Source organism: Magnolia sinica, chromosome 7 (genome assembly GCF_029962835.1).
Source record: "Magnolia sinica isolate HGM2019 chromosome 7, MsV1, whole genome shotgun sequence".
NCBI classification, from domain to species: Eukaryota; Viridiplantae; Streptophyta; class Magnoliopsida; order Magnoliales; family Magnoliaceae; genus Magnolia; species Magnolia sinica.
Genome location: NC_080579.1, coordinates 43351310 through 43367624, shown reverse-complemented (window position 1 = coordinate 43367624; position 16315 = coordinate 43351310). Strand labels below are relative to the sequence as shown.

Below are 16315 nucleotides of genomic sequence, written 5' to 3'. Positions count from 1 at the left end.
CCATGGCCTCGACCTTCCTTATGAGACTGGCCACATTAGCAGTTATATCATCACCTCTTTCAGCAAGTATATCACACCTCTCTCCCTTACTTAAGTAGGATAAGATGTGGTACTCAGTTTTGGGGAGATGTCCCATGATTGTGTGGTTTCAGCGAGTTTGTTAAAGTAATCCCACACCTCATCGACATTTTTTTTTATGAACTCCCCATCCCATTACACATCGTCTCGATAAATTGGCGCATGGAAGATGTAAGTCCATCGTGGAAGAAAGTTGTTATGTATCACGTTTTAAAACCATGTTGTGAGCATGAACTGACAAGATCCTTAAACCGCTCCCAACATTGGAAGAATGTTTCATCTTCCTTTTGAGTGAAGTTCATGATCGACTTCCTGATGGTGTTCGTCTTATGGTATGGAAGAAAAATTATGAACTCCTTCATCATGTCATTCCATGTGCCAATAGATCGCGGATGTAGTGAGTGTAACCACGTCTTAGCTTTTTCTTTTAAGGAGAAAGGAAAGAGTTTCAGCCTGACCTTGTCCTCAGACATGTTAGGAAAGTATAAAGTGGCTATAACCTCATCAAACTCTTACAAGTGCAAGTATGGACTTTTAGATTCAATGCCAAGGAACTTTGGAAGGAGTTAGATCACTCCAGGCTTGATATCCATGTTTCCTGTGTTTTCTGAAAAAACCATACATGAAGGGGTGCTCACCCCTGCCGGTCGTAAGTAATCTTATAATGTATGAGACGAGGGTGCATGGTGCACATCATTCTCATCCTAGATTTCCACAACTCAAGGTTGTGGCTGATTCATCAGTTGATTTATAGGTTGATTTGGAGCCATAACCTCAATTAACTCTGAGGATCTCAAGTGGTGTCTAACCCTGTGATAGATAGATAACCCCTCAACCAATCCTCCTTCACTCAAGAGATGTCGAGTGTTGTCACGGATCCACTTAGGCATGAAACATTGTCAGCCCTCAATTTTAGAATTTTGTCTAAACCTAAAAAGAAATAGAAATAGAAATCTAGAAACAGAAAGAGGGGGAATTAGAAAGAAGTTACCAAATTAGAAGGTGCTATGTTAAGATCCAGCAAAAGAAAATGAAAGTGAATTAGTTTCTAAAAAAGAAATAAGAAAGCAACGTAGTTTCTAAAAATGAAAAAGGAAAGTTTCTAAAAACAGAAAATAAAAAGTTTCTAAAAAGAGAAAATTTTAGTTTCTAAAAACAAATTAGGAAAGTTTCTAAACCTAGAATTAGATAGCAAAGTTAGTTTCTAAAATAACTCAAAAAAAACCCTAACCTAAAAATAGAAAGTAGAGAAATCCTAATCTTAACCTAATTCCAAAACTAGTCAATCTCAAAAAAATGCAACTGTTAATCTCCAGTAACGGCGCCAAAAACTTGTTCACAACCTCAAGTGTAAGGTCGTGATGTAGTAATAATCTCGGTAAGACCGAGGTCGAATCCACAAGGACTAATCTCGTGTGTGTTCTGAAAGTAACTATAAGTAGAACTAGAAGAATATGTGAATCTAAATATGGAAATAAAAGGGAGTAATTGTGAGAAATTTAATTAGAAACTTACGAATTTAAAGGTGAAAACTAGGGTTTCCAAGGATCCACTTGTAGCAATCAGGGAGATACTATGCTTGATTCAATGAAACAACCGGAATTAGAGTCTTATCCTATCCAGTTGAAAGATATCTCAATAAAACCAAATCTAAACTTCCTTTGACCTAATTCTCAACGGATGAGAGTTGTGAGAATTGGAAGTGATTCCATCACAGGAGATGATGGCTCACAACAGGATATACTAATTCACAACCAACATAAGAGAATTGTGAAGATTATAAGGGATTCCATCACCCAGCCATGCCCAAGGGACGATGGTGAACAACAGGATTTCCTAATTTCATAACCTCAAATCATGAAAGGAACATACTCAAAGCTATTGCAGATCTACTATAATTTAAGTCACAATAAACCATTAAAAACTGAAAGTATTTCTTAAATATCAAACTAGAATAAAGTAACTTCAACATAAACATGAATCAAAGCAATAGAAAACATCTATCACACTGCAAGCTTCACACCATAAACATGATTGGATCTAAAACCCTAGAAGAAAGCATGAAAAACTAAGGAAGAAAGAAGAAAAATGCTTGGTGACGGCTCTTCGCCATTGTGCTTCACTTCTCCAACGCTTGGGGACTCTTATTTATAGTTGTGCAACACCTCCTTTCACACCTCTTTGGAAAAATCCAGAAATTGCCTCAAATTTACACACTTCGCATAATCCCGCGCAACACTGTGTAAGTGGTTCAATGACATCGAACTGCCTTTGATGTCATCAAAGATGACTTTTATACATGTTTTTTTAGTGATGCGTAACTTCGTCCGGACTGCATAATCTTCTATGTCATCAAACCTACCTACGATGTCATCAAGGTTGTCTTCAATGTCTTCGAGCCTTGTTCGAGGAATCGATAACGTGTCCAAAACAGTCCAGAGAGCTAATCCAATTTCTTCAATAAATTTGATGCCATCAAAGAGGCCTTTGATGTCATCGAACAGGTCTTCGATATCATTGAGGAGTGCTTTAAGTAATAAAAAATGGTGCCCAATATGTCTAGCGAGTTTTGTCGAAATTCCATAGAAAATTTGATGTCATCGAACAAGTTTTCGAGTCATTGAAAAATGTCTTCAATTTGTCCAGCGACCAACTCAATTTTCCTTCATAAATTTAATGTCATCAAATGTCTCCTCGATGTCATTGAATGTGTCCTCTATGACACAGTCAATGTGTATTCCGCACTTGTTCTTTCAGCTTTGCTCCCTCTCCACTTGGTTTTCTTGAATCTTGGGACCTTGAAATCTTTAATCTTTGTCTCTTAAGATCCACTCTTTGCCTTAGTGATCTTTGAGCGTCAAATCCATGCTTTTAACACCTTTTCCAATCCAAGCTCTTAGATTCGACTTACAACACAAACATGAGTAAAATAGGATATTAAGCAGTATCATGTTCATAAAACCAAGATATAAATGGTGTTCAATATGCAATATTTGACCCTCAATACAATCTCCAACCAGCATTTTGCTAGTCTCGAGCAAAGTATGTGTAAAATAAATCTCAATGCTTAATGTTAGAAATCTTTTTTTTTTAGAAAATAATCTTTTGTGCATTTAAGTATGAATCGGTAGAAATAAGATACGGAAGTGAGATTTTGAAAACTTAGAACCAAATCACATAAGCAACCAATCAAATAAGTTCTTTGTCCATTAAATCGAAGCATAATTTACATATCAAGTTTTTCAATGTGCTTAGTGAAAGTCAACTTACTTCTCGTACAAATACTATCAATTCATCATGTTACCTATGCTCATCACTTTAAGATTAGTTTGAAATTCAAGTACCGATTCCGAACTTATCCCCTTCTCCTTCTTTTTCCAGTTTTTGATTTTATATCGACGGTTAATTTTTATTCATTCTTTATTTTTGCATTCTTTTCCAGATTTTTCATTATTTTCATTCTTTTTCATGACCTCTTTATCGATCTCCTATTTTTTAATTGGTTCTTTTCTTCTTTTAAGGTGGATAAAATTCTCCAGACTCGATTCTCACTATCTATTAATGATTCACGTACTATCAATCAGAACCTCTAGTACATCTTACAAAAGGCAAATTAAGTGTTTCTTATGATTTAGATTAACATGATATTCAAACTTCCTCTTAATTAATTGAGCGCAAGAACTTAGGCGATAAATTACTTAGTTGATCAAACTCCAACAATGCAAAATTCAATCTCCATCTTCTCATACTCAAAGCATTCTTAAGTACACAATTCATTGCTTCCCAAATATATTTCAATTTGAAGCATTGAAAATTTTAAAAAAAAAATGTAAATTTTGCTCAAAACTGAGAAAACACTGATTAATTTCCCTAATCCCCCATCCCTAACCTAAAAATCTACATTTTCCTTAATGTAAAAGAATTAAGCATATAAAAGCAAAAGAGGCAATGAAAAGAAAAGGGAAGTGATGGAAAGGTAATACCTGAAGAAGGAATTCTAAGGCGTTTCCAATAATCTTAGTGTGAAGATAGGTTAGCACAACACAAAACTCAATAGAGTATAAGCAAACTATCCTAAACAGCGAAAGCAAACAACCCTAGTCCTATGAAAGCGATAAACCTGCCTATACTTCTATCAGACTAGAAGATCAATCCTAGTAAACAAGATCACTCAGAGGTATGGATAAGTCCTCTGAATCAAATTTCTCAACAAATGGCTTTAATCAATGTCCATTTACTTTAAATTCAATGTCATTGTTTGGATTCCGAATCTCGACAGCACCATAAGGATAGACATTAGTAATAGTGAAAGGGCCAGTCCAACGAGATCTGAGTTTACCCGTAAAGAGATGTAACTAATCGGATCCATCGTCCCATTGTTTTATAGTCATGATTCCAATCTATGATCGATCGAATCCATCGTCCCACTATTTTGTGACTTTCTAGGGATATGTTCTTATATTTTCAAAAAATAATCCAATCCATCGAATTGCGATTTGACGGTTGCGATCGATCCAGATTCTTATTAGAATAATTGGATTTTGTGAAGTTTTTAAAAATGATCTGGTCCATCGGATCGCGAATTGAAAGTCTTAGTCGATGCCAGTTTTTATTGGAAGAATCCAGTCCATCAGATCGCGAGTTGATGGTCACGATCGATGCTGGTATTTTGAGTTTTTGAAAAGGATCCAGTCCATCAGAATGCGAATCGACGGTCGTGATTGATACTGGTTTTTATTGAAAGAATCTAGTCCATTGGATCGCAAGTTGACAGTCATGATTGAAGCTGGTATTTTATTTTATTTTTTTAAAGGATCTAGTGCATCAGATCATGAATCGACGGTCATGATCGATGCTGGTTTTTATTGGAAGAATCCAATTCATCAGATCGCGAGTTAACAAATGCAATCGATGCTGGTAGTTTGATTTCTGAAAAGGATTCAGTCCATCAGATCATGAATTGACGGTAGCGATCGATGCTGGTTTTTATTTAAAGAATCCGATCCATCGGATCGCGAGTAGATGGTCGTGATCGATGTTGGTATTTTAGGTTTTTAAAAAGGATATAATCCATCAGATCATGAATCGCCAGTCGCGATCGATGCTAGTTTTTATTTAAAGAATCTAATCCATCAAATCGCGAGTTGACAATCGCGATCAATGCTGGTATTTTGGTGTTTTTCTACAAGGATCCATTCCATCGGATCATAAATCAATGGTCACGATGGATGCTGGTTTTTATTGAAAAGAATCCAGTCCATCAGATCATGAGTTGACGGTCATGATCGATGTTAGTATTTTGGATTTTGAAAAGGATCCAATCCATCATATCACGAATCCACGGTTGCGATCGATGTGGTTTTTATTGGAACAAGTCCATCAAATCGTGAGTTAATGGTTGTAATCAATGCTGGTAATTTGGTTTTTTGATAAAAGGATCCAGTTCATCAGGTCATGAATCGACGGTCATGATTGGTGTTGGTTTTTATTGGAATAATTGGATTTTACAAAGTTTTTAAAAATGAACCGATGAATTAGATCACAAATCAACAGTCGTGATAAATGCCGATTTTTTTAGAAAATCTAGTCCATTGGATGCGAGTTGACGGTCACGATCGATGCTGGTATTTTGGGTTTTTTTAAAAATCCAGTCCATCAGATCATGAATCAAGAGTTGCGATCGATGCTGGTTTTTATTGGAAGAATCTAGTCCATCAGATTACGAGTCGATGGCGCAATCGATGTTGGTATAATGGTTTTTTTAAGAATGATCTAGTCCATCAGATAATGAATCAATGATCGCGATCGATGCTGGTTTTTATTGGAAGAATTCGGTGCATCAGATTACGAGTGATGGTCGTGATCGATACTGGTATTTTAGGTTTTTAAAAAGGATATAATCCATCATATCACAAATCGATAGTCATGATCGATGTTAATTTTTATTGGAAGAATCCAGTCCATCGGATCACGAGTTGACGGTCATGATCAATGTTAGTATTTTAGTTTTTTTAAGGATCTAGTCCATCAGATCACTAATCAACGATCATGATTGATGCTAGCTTTTATTAGAAGAATCCAGTCTATCGGATCACGAGTTGACAATCATGATCGATGTTGGTTTTTATTGGAAAGAATTTAGTCCATCGAATCATGAGTTGATGGTTGTGATCGATGTTGGTATTTGATTTTCAAAAAAAGGATCCAGTCCATCATATCGTGAATTGAAGGTTGCAATCGATGCTGGTTTTTATTGGAATAATTGTTTTTATAAAATTCAAAAATACATAGGACTTTCTCTTTCCTCCACATCACCCTTCCAATTTCTCTTCAATTTCTCATGAGTTATTGGATTTGGGGATAAAAATTAAATTTTTTCCCACCATTTTCATCATTTACCCTCTTTTTTCTCTTCCATCACCTCACAATGGATAATCCATGTAAGATTCCTTTTAAGGAGGTCTTCCCAAGGTCCCTCTCTTCCCAAGGGAGAGGGCTAGGCCAAGTCTCATCAACAAAAGGGGGACTGGTAGCAGCTTGGCTGTTGCCAATCCTCCCTTTGCTCGCTGGTTTCTTTCATGTTTTGTGTAATGGAGTGTGCTTCCTTTTATATATTTCAACTCCACGTTATTTGTCCAACGTGCTACACTTCTAAAATTTCTCCTCTTTCTTTATTCCCTTTTCAAGTTCTCTTTCTCTCCTTCTCTTCTCTCCATCCCTTAGTTTTCAAGTAGGGGCTTTGTTTGGAGTTTTGAAGAGCAAGGTGGTGCCCTCTTGGTTTGAGGAGGAAAAGGTAAAAGGTAGGGTTCATTTATACTTTTTATAATGACCCACCCCACCATTGTCATATTGTCTGCTTTGTCGAAGCTCATGGATTTAAAACGCGTCACACCAGTTAAGGGAGAACCCCACATATAACCACCACAACTCTAGATAAAGCTTTCGATATGGGACAAGGTTTCACCCCACTGCTAGCACAGTAGCCTACCAACCACTGGTAGCTCACCCAGGTCCTTTTTTCAGACCCCGCCCACTTAGCATCTGCCCACATGTGCCACAATATTGTGTCACAATATCCCCCACTGAGGGCAGAGCCGTCCTCAGCTCTGATACCATTTGTAATGACCCGCCCCACCATTGTGATATTGCCCGCTTTGCCAAAGCTCATGGATCTAAAACATGTCACACCAATTAAGGGAGAACCCTACATATAACCACCACAACTCTAGACGGTGCTTCCAATGTGGGACAAAGTTCCACCCCACTACCAGCACAGTAGCCTACTAACCACTGGTAGCTTGCCCGAGTCCTTTTTCAGACCCCGCCCACTCAATGTTCATCCACATGTGCCACAGTATTATGTCATAATATCCCCCACTGAGGGCAGAGCCGTCCTCAGCTCTGATACCATTTGTAACGACCCGCCCCACCATTATGATATTGTCTGCTTTGTCAAAACTCATGATTTTAAAACGCGTCACACTAGTTAAAGGAGAACCCCACATATAACCACCACAACTCTAGACGACGCTTCCGATGTGGGACAAGGTTTCACCCCACTGCCAACACAGTAGCTTGCTAACCACTGGTAGCTCGCTCAAGTCCTTTTTGTAGACCCCACCCACTCAGCGTCCACCCACATGTGCCAAAGTATTATGTAACACAATACTTTGGCACATGTGAGCGGACGTTGAGTGGGTGGGGTCTGAAAAAAAGACCTGAACAAGCTACCAGTGGTTGGCATGCTATTGTGCTGGTAGTGGGGTGGAACCTTGTCCCATATCTGAAGCGTCATCTAGAGTTGTAGTGGTTATATGTGGGGTTTTCCCTTAACCAGTGAGATGCGTTTTAAATCTATCAGCTTCGGCAAAGCAGACAATATCACAATGGTGGTGTGGGTCGTTATAAATGGTATCAGAGCTGAGGACGGCTTTACCCTCGGTGGGGGATATTATGACACAATATTGTGGCACATGTGGGCAGACGCTGAGTGGGCAAGGTCTGAAAAAAGGACCTGGGCGAGCTACCAGTGGTTGGCAAGCTACTGTGCTGGCAGTGGGGTGGAACCTTGTCCCACATCAGAAGTGTCATCTAGAGTTGTAGTGGTTATATGTGGGGTTCTCCCTTAACCGATGTGACGCGTTTCAATCCGTGAGCTTCGGCAAAGCGAACAATATCACAATGGTGAGGCAGGTCGTTACACTTTCCCTTCCCCCCATTTCTCCCAATTTCTCTCCATATGTTCTTATGCCTTCTCTATTTCTTTTTATAGGTGTTCCTCGGAGATTTAAATGTAGTGTCAAGTGGTGGATAGTAGTAGCATTTCATGTCTAAGGTGGTGCATGGAGTTGCATTTTCAAGACCTTTCATTTTTCCATTTTGCTCTCTTTTGCTCCCCTTCTCCCACATGTACAAATGATGCTTTGTTTCATGTACATTGAGCTACATGTAAGGAATATTTTTTTTTTTTGGGGTTTTCGTGCTATGTAAATAATGGATCCAAAGTGATTAGTTGGGCCCCATGTGCATTTGGGTGGGCCCAAGCTTCATTTTTGTTCCCCTTTTCATGCTTTTGTTGCTCTTGCCACCATACTCTTCTTATCTCTTTTCCATTTCAAAGTGATTGGGCCCATTGAGATGGAATGGCCCATAGATTTTTGGCCTTCAAAATTCTCCAAGGTGGCCCAAGTGTCTTTTAGGAATCTTATGGACAAGAGAAAATGATCCGCGTTGTGCACTTATGTTCAAATGGGCTTGGGATTTCGTAGTGGGCCTAAGTGAGATGAGTGAACCATCCCTCTTTAGGGATTTTTAGTTGGCTTGCTCCTTTTATCTTTATGGGCTTAAATTCCCTCTGGTCAAGATAGCTATGTCATCTTGACCTTTTTGGTGGGCCTTGAACAACTTTCGTGGCACATGTCAATGTTAGCTTCTTGATGTATATGTAAGGCCCAAGTGGGCTCGCTTTGGGAAGATTGTTTTCTTTGACTTAAAAATCCCGATCTCATTTGCACATGTGAATGTTGATGCTCTTATTTGAAGGTGGATCATAACTTAGTTCATAGGAAGCCACTTGTAAGTGTAGGAAATGGGGCATCCTTGATTTTAATTTTCTAATGCTTGGATGGGCTTGCAATCTTGCCTTTCTCAAGTGTCTCACTAGTAGACCTTTGGCCCTCTTATCATTTGTCATGTATATACTTTTGAAAAGGATTGGTCTCTTGGAGTGGCACTTGACAAAGTTCACTCTTTAGGGTGGCTCATTTTCCACCCTATGATCACTTGTATGCTTATATTTATGGCTTGTATCATTAATGGGCTTTCCTCTTTCTCATTGGGTGCAACCCTGTCCATGCTTGCTATCATGAAGAGGTTCATGGGACAAGCTCATGTGAAGCATTTTTTGGACTTTTTGTCTTGTGGAGCCTTTCCCATGTGTCACTTTAAGTTAGTCATCTAAAAGGTAAAAAAGGAAATGGGATATAGTACTTACCTCGACCCGCTCTTGTGTAGATATGCCACGATGTTCTTGTAGTTTAGCTAGCACTTTGTCGCCTTCTAATGTTGACCTGGCGTATATCCCTCATGAGAACAATAATCTTTCTTTAGGGGCACGCCCTAACGTTTCTCTTCCTTCTATCTAAGGACAGGGAACTCATGAGAATTGCGAAGATTAGTTCCCCGGTCCTCAACCTCGACTCGATGCTATCTTAGAAGCTTTCCCATTCATAGGCTTCTTGAGTCTTCAATTCCCTCAGGCTAGTATGATGTTGGTGGTGGCCATATGTGAGTGTTGGTGGGATAATACTCACATGTTTCAGTTGCCCTTTGGTGAGTGGGAGATTACCCCACCGGATGTCTTTATGCATGTTAGGCTCCCATCCTATGGTGCATGCATGCCGAATGCCGAGACTCTACCAGCCATTACTGATGATGACTAGATGAATCTCCTTAGCGTTATCCCCCAACCCCCCCCCCCCCCCCAACTCGGAGTTTTATAACCAATTGAAACTCTAATGGCTGACAGCCACCTTCGTGCATGTTATCCTGGAGGATGATATAACCTCTTTAAGGCCCAAGCCATGGTGTTGTTCCTCTTAGGCTCTCTCATATTCTTCCATGGAAATGAAAGGATGAACCTTAGATTGATCTTTCTGTTAGAGGATATCTCGTTCCCTTATAATTGGAACATGGCTCTCTTGGCTCATCTGTACCACATCATTGATAAAGTTAGCCCTGACAACCACTCTTTGACAAGGTTTTGGTCCATCATTGAGGTGATAGCCACTTCCTTAGCCTGAATTTCTTAATCCTTTAAATGGTGACCATGCTCTTTTCTCTTTTTGTTTAATCCTCATACCTATTTTTATGACCATTTTCCCCATCTTGCCCTACCCTTGAAGTATTAGGATCCTCCTCGCTGCTCTTCATGTTGTGGCAATCGGAGAATCGCTATCTCGTTCCACGTATATCTAAGGATGACTAGCGGGTTGATCTAGATGGCCTCACACAGAATGATGTGAGCGTTGATTTATGATCTCTGACTGTCATCTTCTGCTTGCTCTTTGATCGATTGATGACTTCTTGACCCATGTGCAATTTCGAATGACACCCTACACTCGTCTTCATATGTTTTAAACCTTTGTCACCCAGGATGGCTTTTGATGCGTCTTGTGAGCATCGCTTGCTCTCTGACCTGATACCTACAGATGGTATCTAGGCGAGTGACTATTCGATCAACTTATTGGGGTTCAATATGTGCCTTGTGTAAGTGCATGTACTTAAAGTACAATTAGGATTGTCAAATTTCATAATTCCGAATAGATCACAAGCACTCATGAAGATATTTTTTGACAAATCATGAAGAATACATAAAGACCGGATCAACATCTCAAGGAAGACTCAAATCTCAAGCTTTAAAGGTTTTGATTGATTCGAAGTTTGAAGCACTCTGTATGTGTCAACCATCCGGTGGTATAACATTAGAATGACCCTAGGTTAGGTGTATTTCACATGGTGACATGATAATATATAATTCTACGTAAAATACACTGAAGTTAGGCCAGCCCGACTTTTAGTTCGGCCAACCTAACTACCTTCGGCTAACCCAACACATTTTGGGCAAGTATATAGTAAGATATGGTTTTTCCATGTCTAGTTTAACCAACCTAACTTTGGGTTTGGCTAGCCGAACCAGCCCGATCGGCCAGCCCAAATGTGTTCGGTTAAGTTTCTAGTAACATTAGATTTTTGGACCTAGGGAGATTTGGTTAGCCGAACTAGTGGTTCAGCCACCCAAATTTTTAAAAGATCTTATCCTGCGAAATTTGAATGTCATTGAAACACAATCGTTGGAATTTGACTAGCTAAACTGAAAATCAGGCCAGCCGAATTTTCAAATCCCTTGGCTATAAATAGAGTCCTTCTCACATTCATTTTAATACAAAAAAAATTGTGAGCAACATACTCAAGCAAGGAGAGAAACTCAAGGCCTTCTTAAGCCATTTGTGCGGTAAATATGATCTTTTATTTAGTTTATTCTATTCTCTTTCTCAAGTTAGTTTTATCCATTTTCAATAAAGTAATACATACTCTACTTGAGAATTAGATAATTGAATTTGCAGCATTAGGGTTTTTGTTATTATTTTGAAAATACATTAGATCCCTACATTCTTTTTTGATTGAACACATATTCATCTTCATCAATATCCCAAGAGAAAAGATCATTGGAATCAAGCTACAGTTAGTCTTCAACTCGATATCTGAAGATAAGTACTATATTTTCTTTTATTATCTTTTGAGTTTTTTTGAGATAGCCCGGAAATCTCAGCGGGTTATTTTGTGGTGATCCCTTGAAAATCATAAAGTGGGTTTTGTTGTGATAGCTCGTGAAAATCACAAGAACTGTATCAGGTTGTTAAGGTGACCCTGTAAAAACCTTGAAATAGTGAAAGTCAAAATTATGAGGGTAGTAATTTTGGGAGTGGAGTAGGTGTGGGGTTTAGCACCGAACCACTATAACTCCTTGAGCAGTGGTAGTGAATGTTTATTTATTTATTACTTTCCTTGTGATTGATTATCTCTTACTAAGTTTGATATTTCGATCTCAAAGACGTCGTGAAATAAGGTTGTCCTGCATAAATCTTTTAGGTAAAGGTTGTCCTATGAACTATTCAGAATCAAGATTTCAATACTTTAAGCAATTGAGTGTTTTTATTTTATTATTCCGCATTATATCGAAATATTTTGTATTGTCCTATTCACCCCCCCCCCCCCTCTAGGACATCTATAGCTCGTCCTTTCACTTTGTCACCACCCTTGGAGCCAATCTGATTTGGTCTCTTTACTGTAGGTAGCTTCTCCGAGATGCCGGTGCTAGATTTATTATCCTTGACAGAGACTATGCTTTGTGATATCGTCAATTCGTTATGGGATCAATCTTCCCTCCTCTCTTCACTCCCCAACGAGCTCATCGATATGCTGGTGGTTCGGTGATAGAGCCTCTGGTTGATGAGTTTTATGTAGGGCAGTAGGAGAGAGCCGATGATGATGACTATGTGGGTCATTTGTAGTGCTTCAGCAGTCATTCGATTCTTCTTCAACAACTTTGTATATGATTTTTCTTGTGTTCCTTTCTGAAGGATCGGGCACTTGTACTTGTACGTCTTAGATGGTCTTGATGAATGAAATGTACCTTTTTTCTCCATATATTGGTCACTTGATGCATGTTCTTGATGTCTTTGGTCTTGAGGATGTTGATTGATGGCATGGATCATGTCTCCACGATGATTTGATGGTCTGGATTTGTAATGCCTTGAAAATCAGCATCCTAGTACATAGACTCTTGTCCCAAGTTCCCAAATGTTAACCAAATTAAAATGCACGTGTGTCCTCATTCAGATTCAAATTCATTTCACACGTAGATAATCAGAGTTGTGTAATTCAACTTAGCGGAACCAAAGCGAGGTAAAGATAACAAAAGATTCATAAATATAGGGCTGAGAGTTAAAAATACAATTTCAATAGTTATGATCGCCCAAAATGAGGATTATACAAGCCACAACGAACAAGCGACAAAATTTACACATAAAGCATAGAACTGAAATAAAAGCAAGGTCTTTCAACTTCACCCGATGCTCTCAAGGCATCAGAGCGAAAGTGCGAGACAACCAAAGTCTACCCTCCAGAGGCCTCGGTAGAACCTACATCAACAACAATGCTTTGTTGGTGTTTTAAAACACTGTCCCAGGTGGGAGCAAGTAGCTAACTCAGTAATTCCATTAGTTCTAAGTTACACATGTTATCAACCCAATCAGTGCAGGTAATAATAAAACGAGAAATCAAACATTTCTTAAATACTCTTGTTAAATGCACGAATGAGATTATGTAATGATGCATGCACCTTTCAATCCAACACTTCCTCACAAATGACTTCAATACCCATTTCACAAATGCCAACACTCCCTCACAAGTGACTCCAATACCAAATTGCAAAATCCTATCTAATATGTATGCTAGCTGAGTAATTATTAAATCTCATTCATCCAGTATATTGGCGAAGATAAAATATGGTCAGCATATCATGAGTCCTTATCCGAATCACGCGGCTCGTTGCGGCACGTAGCAGCTACTCACCAGTGTCCTTTGATCCAAATTTAGGTATCACCTGTTTATATCATGAATCAACAATTTCAAAGGTACGGCATGATACCCAAATGTATGAGGATCAACTCGGTATGACTCATCACCTAAATACCAAATAAGATCACTAAGTTCCGAGGTGCGAGCTTATCACATAAAACCAAAACACAAAGGAAAGGGCTCGTCACCCAATTCCATTCATGCACAGGTCATTCGAATGGCACTCTGGCACAAAACCATCGGCAGGGTAATTTGACAGGGATCGTTCGAACAATGATCTATCACCTTCATTAGTGCTCACTAGTCACTACGAGGAGGCTCATCACCCTAACATAGGCCGACATCTTAGACGCGATGTCCCATACTACCATACCTGGCTCATGAGTCTTAATGGAATCGTATCGCATAAACGATTATGAATAGATTCATCCATTGGGAACGGGGTATCCTAAATTTTATTTGGCCGTGTCACACATTTTTAACATACATGATCAGTTGCCTAGTGGACTAATTTCATTAACCTGTGAGAACCGTGATGCAACCAGCATTGGGTGCAAGCAACCCGTGTAGTCTAGCTACTGTCGATCGTCCGTATTCAACCCGGGTTGATCAAACAAGCCTAGGATGGCCACTCTAACTTGGGTCACCCCTTTAGTTCGAACGGTTAACTAACTGACCTCACATCATAAGCAATCCTAAATAACACTACATACTTAGCAATTCGTCATGCCTTCATAACATAGATTCAACGATATAATTACTTAGGCATTTCATTAAACATGTGAGCCTCAATAAAGTAATACATTTTCTATAGCATTTAATCAAATATGTGAACATCAACAAATCAACACATTCAATCGAGCATTCAATCAAATATGTGAGCATCATTAGAATAACATTTATAATCACATAGGAATTTTATCAAACATGTAAGCATCCATAGACAACCAATGACACATAATACAATCAAACATGAAATATGAATATGTTAGATATTTACAACCCATTCAGTATAAGACATCATTAACTGAGACCTTCAAGGGTCGATAAATGGAAACTTAGGCATAATGGTCCTCACCTTAAGAGGAGATTACCAATCTTTGAGCTCATAGGGTTTGGATTTTAGAGAAAATCATCAATTCCTAATTTAAAGCTAGAAAACATCATTAATCACAAGTAAAGTAGGTATAAGTTGTGAAATCAAAGGGTTGAATGCAAGTCTAACCTTCGGTTGCAAGTGGTGATGGATTTGGCGAAGAATTCAATAAGTTCAAGAGTTTGATCAATGAGATACTAACCCTCAAGCACCAAGATCCTTCCCTCTCTCTCACACTCACTCTCTTCCTTTTTCTCTTTTCTTCTCTTCCTTTTTCTCTTTCTCTCATAAGGCATGAAATTTGAATGGGAGCAAAGGAAGCCCCCAAATGCCCTATTTATAGCACTAGATTTGGTGCAAATGGCCCTAAGGGCTGGGTTTTTACTATACTAGCCCTAGGGGATTGTGTTTCTACCCTTTGGGGGCTACCACGGGGTGTAAGAGTCGACACCCACCATTAGATAGTTCACTCTAGTGGTAATCTACGTATAAACACAATCAGCCTACCATTTGGACGCATTGATCGACGAATATGATCATAAGTCTGTTCGATGGTCACTGATGGTCGATCGGGGCCACAGTTATACGGATATGTGTGGAAAAATATCGTTAGCTGTTATCTCAACTATGGCCATGAATCGATAATCTGAAAGTCACAACTTCATGAAAGAACATAGTGGCTAGTTTCACTTAAGTTATAGATTTCAGCCTAGGGGATTCGCGCATTTCAAGCACTTGGGAGTTTTGGGCACTTTCTTGGTTCACCACCCGCGACAAGTGTCAAGCCTAATGAGACGAACATTATTCAATAGTTTCAGAACTAGTGGCCTACTAACGAGCGATCTAGAGCTTGTTTGGATGATAAGGGCATTTTTGGAATGCATTGGGTATAGAGATTTCTTATGCGTAATGATTAGGGTCTGGATTAGTTAAGTCCATAGTGTAGCATATTTGCAATTAGCGAAAATAGCAATTCAATCATAATCACTATAAACCATTGGTTCGTAGGCTAAATGAGTAGCTGAGTTGATTTAGTTTGTTAATTAAGACCTGACCTCTAGTTTTCTTTATTTTAGGTGGGTCTTTATTTGGTTGCGGTTGTCTCGATTAGTCAGTAATAGGTCAGCTAGATTTGTGCCGTAGATGAAGAAATCATGAGGCTAAGCCTGATGTTTAAGTGATTGGGCGGATTTGTTGGCTTCCTACGGTTGATTAATAAGATTTGTACAGTTCTTTACTAATACCACCCACATATAGGCTCACCTCGAGCTTTAAGGGTCAGTCAATGATAACGTAAGCTAAGTATATCGAAAATTTTCAAGGATTATTGAAAATTCAAAATAGCGAAAATCCAGGACGTTACAGGATTGTTCAGGTCCACCTTGATCATCATTTGTGCACTTTTGAGTCTAACAGAACTATTTTGGACGCACATTTTCATGATTGGTCACTTGGGGAAGTTTTGGACGTTGATGATTGCATCTCGGCAAAAGTAGAGGT

General features: G+C 39.0%; 1 non-coding gene across 1 annotated transcript; it reads left to right on the top strand.

Annotated features, from left to right (window-relative positions):
* The first annotated feature begins 291 nt into the window (after positions 1-291).
* On the top strand, positions 292-398 carry LOC131252357 (small nucleolar RNA R71). The gene has a single exon (XR_009174382.1). It is a non-coding gene; the product is annotated as a small nucleolar RNA R71 (small nucleolar RNA).
* The last annotated feature ends 15917 nt before the right edge of the window (positions 399-16315 follow it).